Source organism: Cervus canadensis, chromosome 25, assembly GCF_019320065.1.
Source record: "Cervus canadensis isolate Bull #8, Minnesota chromosome 25, ASM1932006v1, whole genome shotgun sequence".
Lineage (NCBI taxonomy): Eukaryota > Metazoa > Chordata > Mammalia > Artiodactyla > Cervidae > Cervus > Cervus canadensis.
Window position 1 is genome coordinate 18,448,427 of NC_057410.1, and position 14,204 is coordinate 18,462,630.

The window sequence follows — 14,204 nt, forward strand, 5'->3', positions numbered from 1 at the left end:
TAGTGTTCAACAGCCCATGCTTCTGTGGTGACAGTACTGAACAGTGCAGTTACAGACAATATTTAGGTTTAGAAAGTAGTTAATAATGGATGAAAATTTAAAAACCGATTATATGACATATGTACAGTATGGTTCTAATTGTATGCTTTAAAAATTCATGAATGGGAGAAAAAAACACAGGAAGATACACGACAAAATGTTTACAATGCTAGTCTAGGAAACAGGATTGTAGTTGTTTTATTTCTTTTTTCTTTTCTGTATTTTCTAAGTGTTTGAAAATAAACCTGTATTATTTTGAAGTTATATAAATGATTCTGTTAATATGCTCCAATCAGCACTGATTAGATCTGTGATGACCTTAGACATTCAATTATTTCTAAGAATTTGATCCCTGAAAAGTAACTGTGTCTGTCTTTGTTTCGTATTTCATACTAGTGAATACAAATTTTATTGTCCATAGAGAATAATTCACATTTCAAACAGGACTTATATTTTGAACATGAACTCTAACATTTGCCCCTTAAATGTGGTATGTATAATTACAGTATAATAACTGTGAGTAAATTATTTCATTGTCTACTAAGTAACCATTTGTTAAGTCTAGATAATAATCATAAATAGCCATTACTTATAAAGTTTCCATTCAAAGTACTCAGGGGATTGTATTATTAATAGACAGTATCTATTATCAATAGACAGTGTGACCAGTACCTCCTTGCACCTTCAAATCACACCACAGAAAGAGACAGAATATATAAAATTGACAACGATGCTAAATACAGACAAAATCCACTTTGAAAAAGTAAGACTAAACTGAAATGAATGTTGCATGCTTGGCATCCACCTTCATGGAGCAGACAGCTTTTTCTGCTGACCCTCTTCATCACTGTACCTCTGACTCCCCACAAAAGGCTCTTACAACAAACCAGCTTATGTTTCCTTTTCAACCATCTCTCTCAATATTCCCCATCACTAGCTCCATACTGTCTAGCTCTCTGGCATTCCTCATTGTATCCTCAACAAAATTCCCATGACCCTTAAGTAGGTCCAGAAAATATCTGACATTAATCTCTTTTACTGAGAAGTATTTATTGAGCTCCTACTTACTGCCTAAAGTGGGGCTTACATCAGTTAGGAGAAATACACAAAAACATAAAAATACAAAAATAATTTAAAATGGTGTTAAGGAAAATAAAGGAAGAGAGTGCTATGAAAGAAAATAATAATTGGGGCTTGGAGCAGGAAGGGGTGGTGGTTAAGAAAGGCCTCTCCAATGATGAAGGACAAAGTCATTGATTCTGAGATCTGATGGATGAGAGAGAGAAAGCGGGAAGAAGTGCCTTCCTGCAGATGTGCCTGTCCTGGCACCAGGTAGACGGGGGGTCAGGTGAATTCAGGAATCCAAGGTTGGCTGGGTTAGGGTTAGGGTTAGGGAAGGGAAGAAGGTTGGAGCCACTTCAACTCATGGGAGGCTAGCAGAGGGGCCAGCAACGGTGTGTCAGCATGGTCATTATTATTATTAATAAGAACAGCAATAGATAAAATGTATTAAGCATTTTTGATGAGCCAGGTCCATGCTAAGAGCTCTGCGTACAATCAGGGACTGACTCCTCACAGCAGTCCTGTGAGCTGTGGATGATTAAGCACTTGAGAGGTTAGTACCGGTAGGAAGTGACATGACTTATAAAGCCCAGAGCAGGGTCTGGGGACACAGCACCCTCTGTGATGAACTGCCTCTCCATCCATGTTCTGTACCCAGATGTCCACTGCCCCCAGAGTTAAGGGCAAAGGCATAGTATTTTGAAAGAGGATACTGGAAAAAAACAAACACATGTCTGTTCCTAGAAGGATAAACCTACCTTATGGACACAAAAGACCAAATTCACTCACATCTAAACCATGGAGGAAGGACAGAAAAAAATACATACAACACACTATGGTAGATACCTACAGGTTTTGTCTTCCTGACACGTATTTTCATTTTTTTTCTTATAAAAACTGTTTTCTTTAGGCAACTCTCCCTCCCCTCCCCTCAGTCAACAGTGGTTTTGGTTGGACAGACACTACTCCTGGCTTTAGGACCGAGCATAAAACCCTTTCACACTCTGGCAACTGGAATGTTTCATTTCCTTGGCCAGTTTCTGGCTCCAAGATGGTGTATGACTGATGGCATATGAGCTCCGTCTGGGACTTTTCTAAATGAGAAAGAGGTAAAGTCACAGCTGTTGGTGTGCATACTGGTCCATATTGGACGATACTGCACAGGAATGAACCCACTAAGGAGAAAAATATGCCAAGAGATGAAGAGGTGGAGTCCTCAGCAATCACTGAGCACCAGTGTTCAGACAAACTAGAAACAAGCAAGACTGCAGATTCACTCCTAGACTTTCCAACTGAATGAACCAACAAGTTCTCAGAGAAGCTATTTTGAGCTGGATTTCTCAACCAACAAAGAACCTAGTATGGATCAGAGTCCGAGGAGACTGGAGAGAAATGAGGGCCAGAGTGAGGTCAGTATTAGACATAATGGCAAGAAAGTGGTCATTACATGACCACTGAGATAACGGAGACATTCAGAAGGCTGGAGGAAAACGGCCCCTCCTCCCTGGCAGCAGGCAGCCAGCAAAGTGGAAAGCCACAACTCTGAGATGTAGGTGAAAAAGAGTCAGCAGTCAATAAAGAGTTATGGGCTGCTTGAGGTGCACCAGATTTGGTGCTGGGTGCAGGAATATGCTGATTCCCGAGACACAGTCCCTTTCTGCCTTGGCGTTCACAGCTACTCCAGAGGGCAAGAGAAGGAAGCACAGGTTAGCAAATCCACATCATAATTTACCTACAAACTGAACACAGGCAGTAAAAGCAGCACCTGATTAAAAAGAGTCTTGGTCTAGACATAAACATCTTCCAGTGAACTATATAATGAAAGGTTCAAACGTGCAGAGGCCAAAAGACAGGGAGACCCGGACGATGAGAGACCAGCATGGGGAGGAGTAGCAGCTATGGGCAGAAAGGCACAGAATCAGAGCTGTGGGAATCTAACTGGACTCTGGTCTGTTTCCAGAAAGAAAGATGCTAAAGAAAGAAATCAAACTAGGAATTGAGAAAAGAATGTTGGTGGTGGGTGGCGCTCACCACAAAGAGCCAAGGTGAAAAATGCCTCCAGCTGCTACAAACGACAGAGCCCTGCAAAATTTTCCTGGCCTTTACCAGCCTAAAAGATGATGCTGTGAAAGTGCTGCACTCAACATGCCAGCAAATGTGGAAAACTCGCCAGAGGACTGGAAAAGGTCAGTTTTCATTCCAATCCCAAAGAAAGGCAATGCAAAAGAATGTGCAAACTATCGCACAATTGCACTCATCTCACACGCTAGCAAAGTCATGCTCAAAATTCTCCAAGCTAGGCTTCAATAGTACATGAACTGAAAACTTCCAAATGTTCAAGCTGGATTTAGAAAAGGCAGAGGAACCAGAGATCAAATTGCCAACATCTAGTGGATCATAGAAAAAGCAAGAGAATTCAAGAAAAACATCTACTTCTGATTTATTGGCTTTTTTGTGAAACGCCAAAGCATTTCACAGTTTGACAAAAAACTGAAAAATTCTTCAAGAGATGGGACTACCAGACCAACTTACCTGCCTCCTGAGAAATCTGTATGCAAGTCAAGAAGCAAAAGTTAGAACTGGACATGGAACAACAGACTGCTTCCAAATTGGGAAAGGAGTATGTCAAGGCTGTATATTGTCACCCTGCTTATTTAACTTCAGAGTACATTATGTGAAATGCCAGGCTGGATGAAGCACAAGCTGGAATCAAGAATGCCAGGAGAAATATCAATAACCTCAGATATGCAGATGACAACACCCTTATGGCAGAAAGGGTAAAGGAACTAAAGAGCCTCTTGATGAAAGTGAAAGAGGACAGTGAAAAAGCTGACTTAAAACTCACCATTCAAAAAGCTAAGATGATGGCATCTAGTCCCATCACTTCATGGCAAATAGATAGGGAAACAATGGAAACAGTGACAGACTTTATTTTTTTGGGCTCCAAAATCACTGCAGATGGTGATTTCAGCCATGACATTAAAAGATGCTTGCTCTTTGGATGAAAAGTTATGACCAACCTAGATAGCATATTAAAAAGCAGAGACATTACTTTGCCGACAAAGGTCCTTCTAGTCCAAGCTATGGCTTTTTCCAGCAGTCATGTATGGATGTGAGAGTTGGACCATAAAGAAAGCTGAGCGCCCAGGAATTGATGCTTTGAACTGTGGTATTGGAGAACACTCTTGAGAGTCCCTTGCACTACAAGGAGGTCAAACCAGTCAGTCGTAAAGGAAATCAGCCCTCAATATTCATTGGAAGGACTGATGCTGAAGCTGAAGCTCCAATACTTTGGCCACCTGAGATGCAAAGAACTGACTTACTGGAAAAGACCCTGATGCTGGGAAAGACTGAAGGCAAGAGAAGAAAGGGATGACAGAGGATGAGATGATTGGATGGCATCACCGATTTGAATGACATGAGTTTGGGTATATTCCAAGGGTTGGTGATGGACAGGCAAGCCTGGAGTGCTGCAGTCCAAAGTGCTGGGGTCACAAAGAGTCGGACACGACTGAGCGACTGAACTGAACTGAACTTATCAGCCTAGCTCATCTCTGCTCTGACCAATTACTATATTTCCCTGATCAGTTTCACATCTGGCTCCCACCTCAGTGAGGCTGGACGTGAACTGTCCTCCTGAACACAAGATCCAGGGCCCCAGAACTAACCTAAAGCTCCCAGCTTCTGGTTTCCCACGTTCTGGTGTTTCCAGCCTTCAAATGGGGCCTCTTCCCAATATGCAGTGCAGGTGTATAGGTTTTTCATCCCATTTGCTATGAAGACTCATTAAATTTCATGCCCAAAATCATGGATTTAACTCATATTTATTGGGGATAAATGTTCTTAAATTAACTGTTTGGTAAAACTACTTGTAGTCCACCTAAAGAGTTATTTTGGTCCTTCTCCATTCTTGTATACATATTCCTTATATACACTCCACTCCTATATTTATAAAATCTCAACATAAAGATCCCATTTGGGTGTTACTAAATCAAAACACCTCACTCAGCACAAATATGTCCCCTGAATTATCTGTTTTACATTACATAGGGCCTGAGGGGAGACTATTCTTGAATAAATGCACCAAGGAAGAACAGAAAAAAAACCTAGTAACACAGACCAAGTAAATGGACTTGATACCAACTTTGGTGATTTGAGGAGACATTTAAGCATCACACTGATTCACTCGTGCAACAAATTTATAGTGTTTACTGTGATAGCATCACCAACTTGATGGACATGAGTTTGAGCAGGCTCCACGAGTTGGTGATGGACATGGAAGCCTGGCGTGCTGCTGTCCATGGGGTCGGAGAGTCAGACACGACTGAGTGATGGAACTGACTGGACTGTGATGGGGCTTCCCAGGTGGCGTGAGGGGTGAAGCCTATGGTAAAGTCTCCGGTGCAGGGGACTTAAGAGACACAGGTTTGATCCCTGGGTTGGGAAGATCCCCTGGAGTAGGAAATGGCAACGCACTCCAGTACTCTTGCCTGGAGAATCCCATGGACAGAGGGGCCTGGCAGGCTACAGTCCACAGGTTGCAAAGAAACAGACACAACTGAAGCGACTGAGCATACAAGCATTTGTATATCAGACAAGAGATCCAGGGTCTGGGGATAAAACAGGACAAGTTGTATGTGCTGAGTACTGAACTATGCTCTCCTCCTTTGCAGAACCCACCACTTGATAAACACATCTTTCCTTCCTGCTTTGATGACTCTGCCCAGGTTCAACTCTTAAAAATGGCATGTCCACTTCAAGATTCAGTTGTTCAAAGAAACATTCTTTCAACAAAAGCAGTTTTGTGACAGTAATACTAAAACACACACATAAAACCCCACCAAAAAACCCCTTCAAGATCATCTAATTCAACTCATCACCTACAGATGACAAAACTGAGGCAAAGTACATTAAGGGTTCCTTCCCACCGTGGTCTGTATCATTAGTGTTGGAACAAGTATTAAATCTTTCATTTTTCATCCAGTGCTGTCTTCTCCTGCACTGTCCAATACTTCAGCCACTAGCTTCATGTGGCTATTTAAGTTTAAATTTAGAATTAAAACTTTAGTTCCTCAGCTCTACTCCCTCCATTTCAAGTGCTCAATAGTCCCATAAGCTCAGTTCAGTTCCTCAGTCGTGTCCAACTCTTTGTGACCCTATGGATTGCAACACGCCAGGCCTCCCTGTCCATCACCAATTCCTGGAGTTTACTCAAACTCGTGTCCATTGAGTCGGTGATGCCATCCAGCCATCTCATCCTCTGTCATCCCCTTTCCCTCCTGCCCTCAATCTTTCCCAGCATCAGGGTATTTTCAACTGAGTCAGCTTTTCACATCAGCTGGCCAAAGTACTGGAGTTTCAGCTTCAATATCAGTCCTTCCACATAAGCTAACGGCTCCACATAATACAAGTGGCTCTTGAATTAGGCAGTGAAGAAAATAGACTATTTTCATCATAGAAAATTCACTGGACAGTGTTGTGGGGTCTAAAAACACACTGCTTGCATTATTCCAGCTGAGCACTTCTCAAACTTCAATAGGCATAGCACTCATCTGGGGATCTTATGAAAATGCTGATTCTGAGACCGCAGATCAGGATGGGGCCTGACCTTACACAGTCCTCATAGGCTTCCAGTAACAGAGCTGCTGCGCGTCTGAGGATCGCACTTGGAGGACATAGTATCACCATTCTGGCTCATTACTGCAGTTAATACAGAAAGGGCCAGTGTCCTAACAGTTTAATGTGTATGATGTTTTTATCTTTCCCACGAGATTTTAAGCTCCTTTAGACAGAGCACCTGGAGAAGGAAATAGCAACCCACTCCAGTGTTCTTGCATGGAGAATCCCAGGGATGGGAGAGCCTGGTGGGCTGCCGTCTATGGGGTCACACAGAGTCGGACACGACTGAAGTGACTTAGCAGCAGCAGAAAGAGCACCACATCTTATTCTTCCCATCCCTCTTCATGACTGCAGAGCGTAGGGTTACACCAGGAGAAAGTTCTCTTACCTGTAAGTGTATTACATTTGGCTTAAGTTACCACCATGCTCTCCAGTATTCTGGCTGAGAAAATTTCATGGACAGAGGGGCCTGGTGGGCTACAGTCCATGGGGTTGCAAAGAGTCAGACAGGACCGAGCGACTGAGTATGCACTGCAATGCTACACATGAAGAGTTTCTTTTCCACCCACCTCCTCCCTTTTTTTAAAGCCACACCATGCAGTTTGTGGGATCTTAATTTCCTGACCAGGAATTGAACCCGGCCTTCAGCAGTGAGAGCATGGAGTCCCAACTGGATGACCAGGGAATTCCTTCCTTTTCTTGTTATGAGACACCAGAGCTTTGACCTAACCATTCATTGTCTCTGATTTCTCAAAAGTGAGGTACTGGTAGCTGTACTATGTCAACTTCAAGAAAACACATGGGAATTAGTTGTGCTTTATGGTTTTAAAATAAACTGTGAATTTTACTAAAGGATACATACTTAAAATAATATTTAAATAGTTAAGAAAAAAGATATAAGGTATTTTGATAGCTTGAATGGATGCTAAATAGTCTCCTGAGAGTACAAATATTTGAATATTCAAATTCTATCATTAGAAAATGATTAAAATGTTTCCAAAAATAATACAATCAGAAATTTTTATCTGTATCTTTATATTACTGTGGTCTTATTTCCTGCCCTGGAAACAGAGTGCACCTCTCTTAATGGGACAGCTGACAGCTGTCTTGGTATGAGTAGGCACCTCTATAATCCTTATCATAGTCTTCCATCAGCAATTTCCACTTTCCTAGAAATTTCAGTGATTATGTATGTAGTCAGTTATTAAGAACTTTGCATTAGGTTTAAGAGATCAGTCACTTTTGCATCTGAAAGTCACCTATTTATACACTACGCTTTTAAAGAAATGAGTCCTTTGTGCCTTTCTAAATGTATTCCTTACAGAGCAACAAGAAAAAAAAAGTTTTATTAATGCACAAGACTGAAAGAAATGTCAAGTATGCTAGAGTTCTGGTTTTGATTCTGGACTTCAGAGAAAGTAAAAGCAGCAGTGGAACAGAAGAGCCCTTTAATTACAATCCAATGTCCTAGAGAAGAATATTTGATATCTCTTCCCGTTGGCAGTCGAGCCGGGGTAAGAAAATCAACTGCGATGAGTACAACATAAAACCATCCCACCTCGTCAAGTTAATCAGGAATTACATCGTATGTCATAAACCTCCCTGGTTTTGTTTAAGACCTTCTTGGACACATTAAAAGATGGAAATGTTTCAAGAGTTAAATCAATAAATTTATTTACACAACCGAAGCCAATAAAAGTTTGTTCTAAGATTCCTCAAACTCCACTTCACTTTGAGAGGGTAACTAAATGAGCATTTTTTTTTCTCCCAGGACAGCAGACTGCTCTGACAAGAAGATGGCAGCAGTCTGATGGTTCAGAGTCTGAGTCTGGAGTCATTGGCTGCACACAGATTCTCCACTCTGCCTCCTCATTGTGTGGACCTTAGGAAAATTAGCTCTCTCTCTAAGACTCAGTTTCTTCGTCTGTAAAATGGGAATAAGAATAAATGGGAGCATTTAATGCAATACTGATCATATGTCACTTGACATAGTAACTAAGCATTTAGCACAAAGTATGCTTTAAATGAATGTCAATTATTTTTTATTAGATCTGAAAAGGATTTATCATGGCTCAGTGGCCATGAAATATTTTCCTTCACTCTCATCAAGCTCCTTTAAGGCCCCTTACTTTGTGTTTGTATTTAGAAATCTTCCTTTAAGACATAAAAATATCTATTTATGAGAAAAATAAAAGAGATATTTGGGGATTTGTTTCTTAAAAACAAGTATGTTATCTGCTCACCTGGAAATGCTTGATAGCCCCCATTTAGAGACAAAATGACTCAAAGACACTGAAGTACAATCTCAAGAAATATAGTATTGAATCAGTAACATTAGATACACTTTTCCAGAAGAAAATTTTCAGTCATGGGGTTGCTGAAGTGAGGTCCAAGTAGCTTAGAACAAAGAAGAAGTAGACAATTGAATGTGTACTTTATATTGCATAGGAGGAAAATCTGACTTACTTCATAAAGAGGACTGTTTTGGTCCTTTGTTATCTAGTTTGATTGTTATCTACACAAAAACCGTGCCAACTCCTCTGTTCTCTTACTAAGCGCAGAACTGACTGAGGAAGAACAAGAACCGTTCTCCTCATTAGAGACAAGAGACAGTGATGCCAGAAACAATCACGCAGGCTGAAGCTCCCATCACCCCAAAGGGCTTGTGCACCAGCACAGTCCAGGAGAGAAGGAGCCTGATGGGTACAGTCTCTGCAGCAGGCTGACCTTTCTCTGAAGGGACGGGGTGGAGACATCCCCATTTAAGATGTTGATGACAGTACTCATCAGTAACAGAATCCAGGCTCCCTGCCATCATAGGGGGTGTGTGGGGGTGGGGGTGGAGCAAGGAAGAGAAACAGGCTTGACACCGCACGTGCAAAGAGCACTGTCCCATCCACAAGGTCACTCGACCACAGTCCTCATGAGGCTGTACAGTTATTTTATCTTATCGAGAAACGCAGCTCTGAAGGAAAGATGGCGTGCCCAGGAAAACCAGCAACACGGCAGAGGTGGGAACTCCATCCATGTCACTCATGGGCAGAGAGAGAGAGAAGAGGGGAGCGGGATCACCGAGAACTCAGCTGTGACAGCACTAGGCTTCACCAAGGTAAGCTTCCTGTGGCCTTTGGTTTTATTTTCTATATTGTCAAAGTTAGTAAGGTAATAAAATGAAGGTTTTTATTAACATAATTTTTCATAATATCAGCAAGTATTTAATCCCTATTCAAAGATTTCAATTTGTTTTTAAATGCTTTTGCTTTTTTTTTTTGGTGGGGGCGGGAGGGATTTTTTTTTGGCTGAGCTGCATAGCTTGTGGAAGGTCAGTTCTCTGACCAGGGATTAAACCCAGGTTATGGCACCCCACTCCAGTACTCTTGCCTGGAAAATCCCATGGATGGAGGAGCCTGGTAGGCTGCGGTCCGTGGGGTCGAGAAGAGTCGGACGTGACCGAGAGACTTCACTTTCACTTTTCATTTTCAAGCATTGGAGAAGGAAATGGCAACCCACTCCAGTGTTCTTGCCTGGAGAATCCCAGGGACCGGGGAGCCTGGTGGGCTGCCGTCTATGGGGTCGCACAGAGTCGGACACGACTGAAGTGACTTAGCAGCAGGACACTGAAAGCGCCAAGTTCTAACCACTGGACTGCCAGGGAAGTCCCTAAAAGGTTTTAAAAGCAGCTTCTCTCCCACCTAACCAGCATCCAATCAAAGTGGTATATTGCTTTTGATCACTAGGTTCCTTTAGTCTTTTTAGCCAATAGTAGTGTCCTTACTATTTTTTAAAATCACATTGGCTTTTTAAAGCATCACAGCTGTTGTCTTGTAGAAGGGCCACATTCTGGATTTGGTTGTTTGCTTATATTATCTTTTAACATCTGCTAGCCCCTCAATTTCCTGTAACCTGTGTCAGGTTTGATTGGATTCAGGTTAATTATCCTTGGAAAGAAAATTTCACTGGTGGTGGTGTGTACTTCATATTGTTTCACATCAAAAAACATCAGCTTGCCCCCCTGTTACTGAATTTCAGAGTGATTACTTAGTTAAGCCGGTGAGCACCATATTTCTCCATTATAAAAGTGGGTTTTGTTTTGTTTTTATCGATGGCTAGTATATGTAATTTTTTGGTACTGTGTCTATATGTATAGTATATTCCTCAATAACTTCTCAATTTTTGTAGCTATTTTTTATGTCTATAAATCTATCGTGTTTTACTAATTAAAATTCCCCTGGCAACATTCAGTTTTGGGGTTGGGAATCTGGTGAGGCCAGATCTCCCCCACTCCCATCTCCCAGTTACACTGATGAACCAACCCCAGATGCAGGCCTTTTTCTCCACCTGCCAAGTGAAGATGGTGGGCTCCACCCTCTGCAGGGCAGGACAGTTCCATCAGGATTCAGACAGAATTCAACCACTACCCCAAACTCTAAGAACCATGCTAACCATCAGGTAAAATTTGTTATCATTCTGAAAACGGTTATTTTTATCGACATTATATATAAAAAATATATATATACACACACACACAGATTTTTTTAAAAGCAAAATAGTGCTAAAAGGCTTACAACAGCAACGGTAGTCGTTTGGCCATCCTTGGCCAACAGAGTCATCCACTTTTAACACTTGCAGTTATTTCTTCTACTACTTTTGATCTCTATATTTCTATACAATATGTAGAACTGTTACATTTAATTTAAAAATTCTAGTCATTATCTCTGACTACTTCTTACAGAAGGTGAGGATTAGCTACTTTTCCTACTTCAAGCTCTGGAGGAGAAGTGAACATGAACTCCTAGGGCTACTACACTGAATTTTGATAGCAACCAGCACACGGTAAGTGGGCCTTAAAAATACTGTTGCATGTCACTGGATGAATGACACAGATATCCAAATGCATTACGTCAGGATGCAGTCTGCAGTCTCATAGCAAGTATGCATTGAACAGAACGTAGGAGAAATACCTAATCTCCCCAAATCACATACATTAAGTTGTTTATCTGTATCTTGTTTTAGTATGTTCTTAGAAAATATTAAAATTCAACACATTAAAATAATTTTAAAGGAGGAATGTCATGAAACTAATTCAAAGGACTCAGTAAAAAATAATCTCTGCACCCCAAAGATTTTTTTTTCTAGATATTCTTAATTGGCAGTAGAGAAAATAATCTTTCTTTCTTCATATGTGAGAAAGTAATCTTTTCTGAACAATGATGAGCAAACACTCTTGAAAATATATGAGAGACCTTCTCTGGAGTCATGTGGACTCAGAAGTCAGCCCTTTGCCTCACAGAATTTAAAGTCTGATGCTAAGCCAAAAAAAGAAAAAAGGTCTAAGTTATGAACACCCTGAAAAGACTCCCACCTCATTAATATGTCTCAAAATATGTTGCTTAAGGGTAAAGTTAATTAAATCACAGTATGCATAAATTTGAAGTGAGCGGGTAATCAATCACAGGCAAAATTATGTTATACAGAGACAAAATGGGTGTAGTGGACATTAATATAAGTTAAATGAAAACAGAGCCATACAATGGAAGGACGTTTCCACCTGACTTGCTGCTGCCTCTTTGTACTGTCCAACTTTCAGGAATATCTGAGGCAAACTGATGAAAGAATTAAATATTCTTCTTCATTTGGAGCCCTTTAAAGTGGTAAATCTTCCATCTAGTACTCTAGGAGAGTTTCTCAAGCTGACTTCAACGAGCATCAGATTTTCTAACAATGAAATAAAACCCTTAAATTTACTGGCTGAATTATGTAGCTTTGTGAATTTCCCAAGAACTCTGTGTTCTGTTGTTGTGTGTCTTTGGACCTTTCGCTTTTACTGCATTTCAACTATTTTGCAAGAAGGGAAAAGAAAGAAAGAAATTCAAGCCAGCCATTTTGACTACTTGCTAACAGTTCTCACAAAATATACCCTGAGTTGTTTTTCTGTAATTAGCTGCAGGTGACACATATTCATGTATTATTATTAACAGGAGCAATTTGGAGAAGATTTCATTTTCTGTAGCTGCAATAATGTCTACCCCCTGTAATATTACTTCCCTTATATGCCTAGCTTTTACAACATTAAATCTCAGACTGGGGAGGTCTTAGAATGAGCTACTTTCAAAACTCCGCCTGAAGCATATTCCTAGCAAGTGCTTATAACAGGAAGTGCTGCATGGTGGGCAAAAGAGTAAGGGACTGGCAGACAGTTTTAACCATTTCTAATCGAGTCTAACGACAGATAGCCAGGAAGTACTTGAGCAGTTATATAATGTAACACACACTACAGTCAGTAACAGTTCAATGGACAGAACTCCAGGATCTGCAGGTGGAGTTTTGTGTTTCGGGACAGGTTACCTATCTTCTCTAAGGCCCAGTTTCCCCATCTATCAAATGGAAAAAATAACACACCTACTTCACAATGTTATTTTTCAAAACCAAATGGGATAAAATGCATGAGCTACCATTATTGGAACAATTTAGATTATAACTGGGAACTAGATAAACCTACCTTCAAGGTTCTCAGATTAACAGTATTATGTACCTAAAGAAGACAACTATGTTTATAACTGACAGTTTTAATTTATGAGAGAAGAATATGAAGGTAAATTTTCACAGCACATGTATTAGAAAAAATATCTTGTATATATTAACACAAAAATATGTATGGTGGTTTCCAAGCATAAGCGTAATATTGTTATTGTTGTTCAGTCACTAAGTTGTGTCTGACTCTTTGCAACCCTATGAACTACAGCACGCCAGGCTCCTCTGTCCTCAACTGTCTCCTGGAGTTTGCTCAAATTCCTGTCCACTAAGTTGGTGATGCTATCTAACCATCTCATCCTCTGCCACCCCCTACTCCTTTTGCCTTCAATCTTTCCCAGAATCAGGGTCTTTTCCAATGAGTCATCTCTTTGCATCAGGTGGTCAAAGTATTGGAGCTTCAGCATCAGTCTTTCCATTGAATACTCAGGATTGACTTCCTTTAGGATTGACTGGTTTGATCTCCTCGCAGTAAAAGGACTCTCAGGAGTCTTCTCCAGCCAATAATTTGCAAGCATTAAGCATAATATACAAGAAACAAAGAGGACAATCCAGGGTGCTCCCCCAAAGACGGTCCATCAAGAAGCACACGGCAGCCAAGCACACCAAATAACTAAGTACACAAGACCATATAAGCTGAATGGTGAATAAGAGGTCCGAATAATAAATTCCAAGGAGCAAGGGCTGGCGCCCTTTCAGGAGGCGCAGTCAAAGTGGGAGGAGGGGGAATTTGAGCTGGTCCTTAAAGGCCCGTATTCAGAGAGGAGGCATGGAAGATGAAGGTTATTATTTCAGACAGAAAGAATGTGCTGTCCTCTCCAACCTCCACCTACAATTTAAACTAATGATAAAGCTGCAAACCAGAGTCTCAGAAAGTTCCATGATTTGGAGTAAGAAGAAGTGAGGGCACCTGGACCACTTATAACTTTCTAGATGAGGTCGCCTCTCCCCAT

The 14,204-nt window shown here is 41.0% G+C and overlaps 1 protein-coding gene and 1 long non-coding RNA gene across 7 annotated transcripts in view; one reads left to right on the top strand and one right to left on the bottom strand.

Moving 5' to 3' along the window:
• PRICKLE1 (prickle planar cell polarity protein 1) overlaps positions 1–14,204 on the bottom strand; it is a 115,785-nt gene that overhangs the window by 61,442 nt on the left and 40,139 nt on the right. The window lies entirely within an intron of this gene.
• Positions 9,691–14,204, top strand: part of LOC122427114 — a 30,382-nt gene continuing 25,868 nt past the window's right edge. For both annotated transcript variants that reach the window (XR_006265358.1, XR_006265357.1), the window contains exons 1-2: positions 9,691–9,829; positions 11,453–11,553. This is a non-coding gene — a long non-coding RNA (uncharacterized LOC122427114). The remainder of the gene's footprint in view (positions 9,830–11,452; positions 11,554–14,204) is intronic.